Here is a 10,250-nt window from a genome sequence, read left to right as displayed (position 1 = left end):
TACTTTCAGTAATACAATTTAGATTCCAAAAGCTTGCCCCCCCACCCCCCATGTTCTCATTTAGGTCAGCTCCTGTTGATTCACAAAGGTTACTTTGTAGTCCCCTTGTCAGCCTAATGCTTGCTAGCCTTTTTTCTGCTCTTCCTGGTATTTCACACATTTATGGTAAACACTCTAAATGTTAGTCCAGTTGTTACAGAAACATTGGGTAAGCTAGCCTTGTTAGGTAAGTATGATTCTGTGTTGGACATACTTGGGCAATTCAAGTGTCTAATTTTTCAGACCAGTGGTAATTACTAATAGTTAATTAAGGACTTAGTTTAAACAAGTGAAGGAAAGATAATTAATGGACAAAAAGACAGGAGTTATGATTATATGGTATAATAGAAATTGGTATTGCTGCTGGCTGCAGTGGCTCACGCCTGTAATCCCAGCACATTGCAAGGCTGAGACGGGTGGATCACCTGAGGTCAGGAGTTCGAGACCAGCCTGGCCAACGTGGTGAAACCCTGTCTCTACTAAAAATACAAAAATTAGCTGCGCATGGTAGCACATGCCTGTAATCCCAGCTACTCGGGACGCTGAAGCAGGAGAATCGCTTGAACCTAGGAGGCAGAGGTTGCCGTGAGCCAAGATCATGCCACTGCACTCCAGCCTGGGCGACAAGAGCGAAACTCTGTCTCAAAAAAAACAAACAGGCGTGGTTGTGGTGCCTCTAATCCCAGCTACTCGGGAGGCTGAAGCAGGAGAATTGCTTGAACCTGGGAAGTGGAGGTTGCAGTGAGCTGAGATAGCATTCAGCCTGGGTGACAGAGTGAGACTCCATCTCAAAAAAAAACCCAAAAAAAACTGGGATTGCTGCTTGGCTCACAGTTCTGCAGTGATGGGTTGTGGAAGCATTTCTCATCCCAGTGCTTCCGATGTGCCAAATAACAGGGATGTGTGTGACGGGGAAAATAACAGGGATGTGTGCGACGGGGAAAATAACAGGGATGTGTGCGACGGGGAAAATAACAGGGATGTGTGTGACGGGGAAAATAACAGGGATGTGTGTGACGGGGCCAAACAGATCCATCCTGTGCCCTCAAGAAACTGACTTTCTAGCTGAAAGCACGGATGATAAACATACGTGGAAAAACAGATTTGATTCTAATAGAATTTTAAAAATATACAGAAAAGGAGCCAATAGAGAATTCTTTATTTTTTTTTTTTTAATTTTGAGACAGAGTCTCACTCTGTCGCGCAGGCTGGAGTGCAGTGGCGCAATCTCAGCTCACGGCAAGTTCCGCCTCCCGGGTTCAAGCGATTCTCCTGACTCAGCCTCCCGAGTAGCTGGGACTACAGATGCCCACCACCTTACCTGGCTAATCTTTGTGTTTTTAGTAGAGATGGGGTTTCACCGTGTTGGCCAGGCTGGTCTCGAACTCCTGACCTCAAGTGGTTCACCTGCCTTGGCCTCCCAAAGTGCTGGGATGACAGGTGTGAGCCACCGCACCTGACCTGGTGTTTCTTCTCACTGCCTGCGCCTCCTTGATTGGGTCTTTATGGTGGTGATCCCCAGGACCTGGCCCTCTAACTCTCCCTCGGTGATCTCATTCTCATAGTACCAACCACCGTGTATAAAGCCAATGAGTTCTCAGATCTCTAACTCCAGCCTGTCTCTCCTCCAAGCTTCAGACTCACATGTCCGACTTTTTACACGACACCTACAGTTGGAAGTGTCACTCTTACATCTAAAATGACGCCTCCCCACCCAGACCTGCAATGACACCACTACCTACGAACCTGCCAGAAACTTAAGTCTTTTTCTTTTGCTTATTCCCCCATATCCAGCCCAACAGCAAGTCCTTTAACTTCTACCTCCAAAATGCATAAAATATAACCCTGCTTTTCAGTCTATTGCCATTACTGTGGTCCAAGTGACCTGCTTTTTTTCTTGACCACTGCAATAGTCTCCGCTCTTACTCTCTTCCGACCCGTTCTCCACATATTGGCTTCTCATTCCACTCAGAATGTCCAAGCTCCTTGCTTCGTGCCACCCCTTTTGCCCCCTGCCTGCCAGCTGACTGGCTTTCTCTCAAACCCCGACATCAAACAGCTTCCTGTTCCACAGCCGAGGCGCTTCGTCTGCGTGAGTCTTAGCATGTCACTTTCTTTTATCCTTCAGGTCTCAGCCTAAAAGTAAACTCCCCAACAAGTTATTTAAAGGAGAATTCTCAGCCGGGCGCAGTGGCTCACGCCTGTAATCCCAGCACTTTGGGAGGCTGAGGTCGGGGGCTCACCTGAGGTCAGGAGTTCTAGACCAGCCTGGCAAACAGTGTGAAACCCCATCTCTACTAAAAACACAAAAATTAGCCAAGTATGGTGGCACGTGCCTGTAAGTCCAGCTACTCTGGAGGCTGAGGCAGGAGAATTGCTTGAACCCGGGAGGTGGAGGTTGCAGTGAGCCAAGGTCACACCACTGCACTCCACACCCCAGCCTGAGGGACAAGAGCAAAACTCTGTCTTGGAAACAAAACAAAACAAACACCAGAGTGGGGCGCCAAGGGAGCCAAGAGTGAGAATGTTCAAGAAGGATCCTGTGGCCAACTGTGTCTAGAGTCAAGAGGACAGTGAAGTGTTCATCAGAGACACGAAATTACTGGAGACCAAGAACAGTTTCAGTGCAGTGCTGGAGGCAGAAATCTAGTTTGAGTGGGTAGAAGTTTACAATATGTGTATACTAATGAGAAAACCCTAACTTCCTCTTCAGTGGTCTGGTATAAATGGCAGCCCTTTCAACATAACTTCCCCTTTTTCCTCCCTCCAATTAAAGGAATGTGCTCTCTTGTCAGCTTTCAGTTGAGTTTGGAGTCCACCCACAGGAGGCTGATTAGTCCTGTCACTCTTATCTGGTGAACTCTAGAAAACAGCTGGCCTAGTTGTCTTGCTGTTTCATCTTCTCTCTTTTTCTTCTTCCAGTGAATTCTATTTTATCAGCTTCCTCAATTTCTTGCTCAAATCCCACCTCCAGATCCCACAATATACCCCAGAATGGAACATCTGTCTAGCCTGTTCTGCCGAGTCTTTTCTTTTTTTTTTGAGACACAGTCTCTCTCTGTCGCTGAGACTGGAGTGCAGTGGCGGGATCTCGGCTCACTGCAACCTCCACATCTGGTACTCAAGCAATCCTCCCACCTCAGCCTCCCCAGTAGCTGGGACTACAGGTGTGCACACCACACCCCGCTAATTTGTGTATCTTTAGTAAAGACAGGATTTCACCATGTTGGTCATGCTGGTCTCAAATTTCTGGCCTTGAAACCGCCTTTGCAAAATGATGACAGTGAAAGAGATTCAACTGAACCGACTCCATCTTGCGTCTCACCTCCAAGCTGTCCTCCTTCATTCCTGGGCATAGGCTGAACTAACTTTGGGAGAAACTGAGTTTGTAATTTATAGTTTAAGCAAAGACAGTAACAGCCCTTTCCCAAAGCAGCCCTCCTCCTTGCCTGGGGACTAGACTAACATTAGCCACAGGATTCGAAATTCTGGTTTAGGAGCCATGCAGCTGGAGGACACGATTCTGACCCTCCCTACACGGCTCCTAAGATCAGAGCTCGAGATACTCTGCAGACGCTGCACCTGATGGATCAGCTGGCACCACCCGGATCGATAACCTGGCTGGTCCGATCTCGTGACCCGGACCCAGGAACTGACTTCACGCAGGAAGACAGCTCTGAATCCCCGGGATTTCATCCCTGACCAGTGAGCACCCCGGTCCCTGGCTTCCCCACCCAGCAAGTGTTCCTTAAAACCTGCTCCTCCAATGCTCAGGGAGACGGATCTGAGTGATAAGGAAACTCCGGCCTCCCGCACAGCCGCCTCGGCCTGAGTGACTGTTTCTCTATTGCGGTTCCCCTGTCGTGAAGAACCGGCTCCGTCCGGGCCGCGGGTAAGGGGGGCCTCGGGCGGCCACAGCCTCGAGTGCTCCCCGGCCTCCGAAGTGCTGGGACTCCCGGTGTGGGCCGCGGCGCCTCCCAAACGGTTCAGCCTCGGGAAGCCTTTTGCGGCACGACTGGTCTCCGGGCCCCGGCCCGCCGCTCACGGTGTCCTCAGACTCCCGTCCGCGCCCCCCGGGCACCCGGCAGAGCCGCCGCGGGCAGCCGCCTGCAGCCTCACTCCGCACCGGGCACCGTCCGCCAAAAGGATGCTCCGTTCTTCCGAGGCAGCGAGAGGCTCTCCACGGGGAAGTGAAGACACAGACCCCACGCGGGCCGCAGGCGGCCTGTTCATCTCACCTGCCTGGTTTCTTCAAGAAGTGTCTTGTTCGGCCGGGCGCGGTGGCTCAAGCCTGTAATCCCAGCACTTTGGGAGGCCGAGGCGGGCGGATCACGAGGTCAGGAGATCGAGACCATCCTGGCGAACACGGTGAAACCCCGTCTCTACTAAAAAATACAAAAAACTAGCCGGGCGAGGTGGCGGCGCCTGTAGTCCCAGCTACTCGGGAGGCTGAGGCAGGAGAATGGGGTGAACCCGGGAGGCGGAGCTTGCAGTGAGCTGAGATCCGGCCACTGCACTCCAGCCTGGGCCACAGAGCGAGACTCCATCTGAAAAAAAAAAGATAGAAATTCTTATATAGAAAGCAACTCACAGTTTAGAAGACTTAAACTGTGCTCACTTTGGCAACACATATACTAAAATTGGGACAACACAGAGAAGTTTAACATGGTTCCTGTGCAAGGATGACACGAAAATTAATGAAGGGTTTCAATTTTATTTTAAAAAATTAACCTGTGATAGTCAGTTATAATGATCCCTTCTCATATATGTGCATCAGGGGTTTTCTCAGTAATTGTTTTCATCACTGGAAGTAAAATCTGCATGCAGACACTGTGTGTGTTACTTTACGCATTTGCATGAATGAATTCATTCATCAAGTGATTCTGGAGCTCCTGCCATGTTCCAAGCTCTGTGTGAACATACAGAGCTCGGAACATACAGAGTTAGCCGCTGCCTGCAAGGGCCTCACAGCCATGAAGTGAGAAGTGAGTCACACTCCGGTGGGACGTGGGCAAAGATTTCCTAAACGGACACTAGAAGTATTGACCATAAAAGAAGATAGATGAATGGAGCTGAATTAAAATCAGTATTTTCTCTTCATGAAGAGACATAATTAAGGCCGGGCGTGGTGGCTCACACCTGTAATCCCAGCACTTTGGGAGGCTCAGGTGGGTGGATCACGAGGTCAGCAGATCAAGACCAGCCTGGCCAACATGGTGAAACCCCGTCTCTACTAAAAATACAAAACTTAGCTGAGTGTGGCAGCCCATGCCTGTAATCCTAGCTACTCGGCAGGCTGAGGCAGGAGAATCGCTTGAACCTGGGAGATGGAGGTTGCAGTGAGCCAAGATCGTGGCACTGCACTCTAGCCTGATGGCAGAGCTAGACTGTCTCAAAAATAAAAAAAAAATAAAAAAAAAAATAAAAAAAAAAAGACATAATAAAGAGAGTAAAAAGTCAAACCACAAACTGGGGGAAAACATTCACAATAAGTTTACCTGATAAAGGTCTCATACCTAGAATTATAACGAACTAGAAAATAGTAAGAAAAAAAGATAACCAAAAATGGGCAAAAACCATGGACAGGAACTTCTCAAAGAGGATCTTCAAATGGCTAATACATATATGAAAAGGTGCTTACTCATCAAGGAGATGCAAATTCAAACACAAGGAGATTACATTAAACACCCACCACAATGCCTAAAATTAAAAATGTTTGCAAGAATGTGTTGAAATGGAAACTGCCACACACTGCTGGTGGACATGTAAATTAGTAGGAGTACTTTGGGAATCTGTGTGGCAATATCTGCCAAAATTAAATATTCACCTGCCCTATGATAGCAATGCTATTCCTAAGTATATTCTCTGAAAAATTAGTGCATAGTTCTGTCAAAAGACATGTAGAATAATATTCATAGCAGCATTATTTATAACAGACAAAAGTTGAAAATATAAATGTCCATCAAGAGTAGAAAAAGTTGTAATATCCAATGAAATAATACTCAGCAATAAAAGAATAAATTACATGATGGATGAATCTTGCATATAGAATATTGAGTAAAGAAAGCCACACACAAAAGCCACACTGGGCGGGGCGCAGTGACACACACCTGTAATCTAGCACTTTAGGAGGCCAAGGCAGGAGGATCACTTGGGCCCAGGAGTTCGAGACCAGACTGGGCTACATGGTGAGACCCCATCTCTACAAGAAATAAAAAAATCAGCTGGCGTGGTGATGCTTGCCTGTGGTCCCAGCTACTCGGGAGGCTGACGTGGGAGGATCACTTGAGCCTGGGAGGGCAAGGCTGCAGTGAGCCATGATTGTGCCACTGCACTCCCGCCTGGATGACACAGCAAAATCCTGTTTTTTTGTTTTTTTTTTTTAAAAAAGGAAACTGATTGAATTTATGTGAAATTCAAGAACAGCTGAAACCTAACCAATTATTGTAAGAGCCAAAATGAAAGTTAACACAGGGGACAAGGGATATGAATGACAGGAGACACAATTAAGCCTGTGGGGATTTGGAATGTCCTGTATCTTGATTTGTGTGCTGGTTCACCTGGGTGTACATGTAAAAATTCATCAGATTTTATCATTAAGATTTATGCACTTTAGGCCGGGCACTGTGGCTCACACCTGTAATCCCAGCACTTTGGGAGGCCAAGGCAGGTAGATCACCTGAGGTCTGGAGTTCGAGACCAGCCTGACCAACATGGAGAAACGCTGTCTCTACCTAAAATGCAAAATTAGCCAGGCGTGGTGGCGCATGCCTATAATCCCAGCTACTTGGGAGGCTGAGGCATGCGAATTGCTTGAAGCAGGGAAGCAGAGGTTGCGGTGAGGTGAGATTGTGCCACTGCACTCCAGCCTGGGAACAAGAGCGAAACTCCCTCTCAAAAAAAAAAAAAAGAAAAGATTTCTGCACTTTTACTGTATACATGCATTATAATATCTAGATGTTTAAAACACAATGGGAGCATAGAGAAAGAAGTATCTAACTCAGAGTAAAGAAATCCTGGCAGGCCGGGCGCGGTGTCTCAAGCCTGTAATCCCAGCACTTTGGGAGGCCGAGATGGGTGGATCACGAGGTCAGGAGATTGAGACCATCTTGGCTAACACGGTGAAACCCCGTCTCTACTAAAAAATACAAAAAAACTAGCCGGGCGAGGTGGTGGCGCCTGTAGTCCCAGCTACTCGGGAGGCTGAGGCAGGAGAATGGCATAAACCTGGGAGGTGGAGCTTGCAGTGAGCCGAGATCCGGCCACTGCACTCCAGCCTGGGCGACAGAGCAAGACTCCTTCTCAAAAAAAAGAAAAAAAAAAAAAAAAAAAAGAAAGAAATCCTGGCAGACTTCACTGGGAATGTTTGAACTGAATCTTGAATAGGAGCTTGTCCATAGAGGGTCACCAATCTCCCATGCAGAGAGCACCACAAAAATCCTCAGAAATTTGGTGAGAGTATGGTACAAGATGATAGTGGCCTGGGGCTTGAACAAAACAGTTAGGAGGCTGAGTGTGGTGGCTCACACCTGTAATCTTAGCACTTTGGGAGGCTGAGGCGAACACCTGAGGTCAAGAGTCAGAGGGCAGCCTGGCCAAAACGGCAAAACCCCGTCTGTATTAAAAATACACAGGAGTCAGAGAGCAGCCTGGCCAAAATGGCAAAACCCCGTCTGTATTAAAAATACAAAGATTAGCCGGGCATGGTGGCAGGTGCCTGTAGTACCAGCTACTCAGGAAGCCAAGGCGGGAGGATTGCTTGAGTGTGGGAGGTGGAGCTGGCAGTGAGCCGAGATCACGCCACCGCACTCCAGCCTGGGTAACAGAGTAAGACCCTGTCTCAAAAAAAAAAAAAAAAAGTTAGAAGTCCAGTACAGGAACCATGCCACACGTCGAGACAGCCAAGGGCAAGGTAAGGAGAGTGATGAGGAAAAAGGGGTGGCTGCCCCGCTTGGTGCTGTTCTGCCAAAGAGCCCAGATTCTTTGCGCGGTGGCAGATGAGGACAGGAACAGCTGGGGTGTGGAAAGCGTTGCTGCCTGGGGAGAGCGGAGGGTGAGGTGTTTCTCACGGGTGCATCCAGTGACTCATCAGGACCGTGGAGCTCATGAGGCCTCCTGTTTCCTGCCTTAGAATCACATGGAAATGAGCAGAGGGTGGGTCATCAGGACAGGGCGCTCCAAGGAGGGGAAGCGCCCTCAATGCAGGCTGTGGGCAGGGGCGTGGGCGCACACACGCCTGGGTGACCTCTGCGTATATAGAGAGCCTCCCTGGCCCTCCTGGACAGAGTCCTGGAAAGACAACCTTCAGGTCCAGCCCCGGGGCTGCAGGAGCGCAGCCCCCTCTGAAGAGGCAGCCTTGCTCCAGGTTCTTTCTCTCCCATTCTGAGCCTTGACAGCAGATGCAGGTAAGCAGAGATGAAAGGGTGAGGTGACGGCCAGGGACAGCGCAGCCTCACAGACGAGAGTGCACGTTTCCACTCCAGCGGGCCTGGCTCTGCAGCTTGGCGGCTGTGTGACTGCGCAATTCACTTACCTTCTCCTTTAGCCTCAGTCCGTCAACTTCCGGCCTTTGCACCTAGGATACTCTTCCCTGCCTAGTACCTCACTGTCCATCAAGTGTGGGCATGGGCAGCCCTTCCTGCGGGAGGCTGCGTTTTGCTTCTGCCAGATAGGATTCGGTTCCTCCATGGGCTTCCATGACGCCTTAAGTTGGATGCCTCTGCCTGGTACTTACTGCAACCAGCGGCGAATCCAGAGTCTGCAGCAAACTCAGTCCTTGCCTTCTGGGGGAAAGATTCAGCTGAGGGGCAGAAGTGGGTTTAAGGCAGAGGGAGAGGCCGAGGCAAGTTTTAGAGAAGGAGTGAAAGTTTATTAAAAACTTTCAGAGCAGGAATGAAAGGAAGTAAAGTACACTTGGAAGAGGGCCAAGTGCGCGACTTGAGAGACCCAAGCGTGCTGTTCAGCCCTTGACTTGGGTTTTCTACATGGGGATGGTTCCGCGGTCTCCATCTCTTCTCCCCCGATCTTCCCTTGGGATGCGCTGTCCGCACGCCCCAAAGTCTGCCGCACAGGCACTTGGGAGGGGCCGCATGCGCAGTGGGGTTACTGAAGTCCTGCGCATGCTCACTTGAGGCGTTTTTCCCTTACCAGCGGAGCGGCGCTAGAGGACCGTCACGAACCAGCTAAACTCCGCCATTTTGCTTCTTAGTGCACCTGCTGGAGCGCTGACGCCCAGCCCCTGAGCTCTTATCAGGAAGCTGCTGATCACCAGGTTCAGGTATTTTCCATCTGTTGGGAGACTGCCTTTCCCTGACGCTGGCTGTGACCAATTATTATTTTAGAAAGACAGAGTAACAACTGCCTGACCATCCCCTCACAGTCACCTGAGGTTACTGGGGTCGGGGCCTTCCCCGGCCCTGCTCGTGTCTGCTCTAACACTCACCACACTTCATTAGGATTGCTTTTTGGCCAGCCTGACGCACATGGTGAAACCCGTCACTGCTAAAAATACAGAATTAGCTGGGGGGTGCGTGCCTGTAATTCCAGCTACTGGGGAGGCTGAGGCAGGAGAATCGCTGGAACCCGGGAGGTGGAGGTCGCGGTGAGCCGAGATTGTGCCACTGCACTCCAGCCTGGGCGACAAGCGAAACTCTGTCTCAAAAAACAAACAAACAAACAAACAAAAAACCAGAATTGCTTTTTGCCTTAGCTGCGTCCCCAGTAAACTTTAAGCTCCTCAGGAAAAGGGATTACATCTTTTTCATCATTATATCCCTAGCCCCCAGCAAGTGCCTGTCAGGTAATGATCACTTAATAAAGATCTGACTGAAGAAAGAATGAAAGAAAAGGCTTGCTAGGTGGCGAGGGAGATCCACAGGGGTAGAGAATGTGCGTTCTCTTCCTCCATGGAATTGAGCTGATCACTTCTGTTGTTGCCCTGACATCTAGCCGATGACTTGCTCACCTAGCCAGGACCTCAGGACAGAACAAGGAACTCCCCAAGAGCCTGGTTTTCAGGTTTTACCTTCTGATCTTGCTTGTCTCTTCAGATATCAAATTAGCCCACCTCTTTGCTCACCTCCTGGTTCACATTTTTTGGAAGCGTTTCTCCAAATGTTATGATTTCTAGGGGGAATAAAGTCAGGAAGAGGAGGTGAAATTCACACGACGGCAAGCGCTTTTAGTGTTTGATTGGCGGACAGCCAGCCTCT

The 10,250-nt window shown here is 49.4% G+C and overlaps 1 non-coding gene across 1 annotated transcript; it reads left to right on the top strand.

Moving 5' to 3' along the window:
- The first annotated feature begins 4,649 nt into the window (after positions 1-4,649).
- Positions 4,650-4,756, top strand: LOC126949420 (U6 spliceosomal RNA). The gene has a single exon (XR_007723724.1). It is a non-coding gene; the product is annotated as a U6 spliceosomal RNA (small nuclear RNA).
- Positions 4,757-10,250: the final 5,494 nt, after the last annotated feature.

This window comes from Macaca thibetana, chromosome 2 (genome assembly GCF_024542745.1).
Source record: "Macaca thibetana thibetana isolate TM-01 chromosome 2, ASM2454274v1, whole genome shotgun sequence".
Classification (NCBI taxonomy): Eukaryota; Metazoa; Chordata; class Mammalia; order Primates; family Cercopithecidae; genus Macaca; species Macaca thibetana.
Note: the sequence above shows the minus strand (reverse complement) of the source record. Positions and strands in the feature narration are given on the sequence as shown.